This window comes from Piliocolobus tephrosceles, chromosome 16 (genome assembly GCF_002776525.5).
Source record: "Piliocolobus tephrosceles isolate RC106 chromosome 16, ASM277652v3, whole genome shotgun sequence".
Taxonomy (NCBI): Eukaryota; Metazoa; Chordata; class Mammalia; order Primates; family Cercopithecidae; genus Piliocolobus; species Piliocolobus tephrosceles.
Window position 1 is genome coordinate 62744123 of NC_045449.1, and position 872 is coordinate 62744994.

The window sequence follows — 872 nt, forward strand, 5'->3', positions numbered from 1 at the left end:
ATAGATAGATAGATAGATAGATAGATAGATAGATAGATAGATAGATAATCACCCATAGAAAATGAAACCCCAAAGTATGTAGAGCATGTATAAGGTACAAGAGACAGGAGAATAATCTGAATTTATTCTCCCAGCATAATAACATGTCCAGAGATGTATTATAGGCATTAGTGTATTCACTCTGGAGCCAAACTTGTGTTCAAATTCTGACTCTGCCATGTACTAGCTGTGTGACTTTGCACAATCCATTTAACTCTTACCCCCTCAGGTTTTTCTACCCCCAAAAAGTGGAAAAACAACAGTATTAATATACATATTTGGTTATTATGGGGTTAAATTCATCTATGTAAGTACATAGAACAATGAGGGAAAATTGTAAAAGCTCAAAAAATGTCATGTGCTGCTACCCTCCCTCCTCCTCCCTCCTTCTCCTCCTCTTACTATCCTGGAGTGTCACAGAGAAAACACAAAAAATTCCATAAAGATACATCCAAATTTCAGAACATAAAGCAACAGAGGTAAAAGAAATATTCCTCCCAGAAGATGAACTCGTAATCAAAAGTCTACCATGAAAACAAATCAGTAGGACAAACAAATGAGACTATTAGAAAACTCAAGAACTAAGGAGGAAATTATTGTGAACTAAGCAAGCTCTCTCAAATGTGACTAATACAAAATTCTAAGTAGTAGCATTTTTAAGATCTTCCCTTTTTTATATAATTATATGTGTTTCTTTGGGAACTTTGCTGATTGTTGCACTTGAATTTAATCATTCCGTAGTCTTAAGTTTTCTCATCTGGCCAATGATTTTTTCCCATTAATGACCCATATTAAAGAAGTCAAATTCATCAGCATGGTGGTTGGACTCTGTT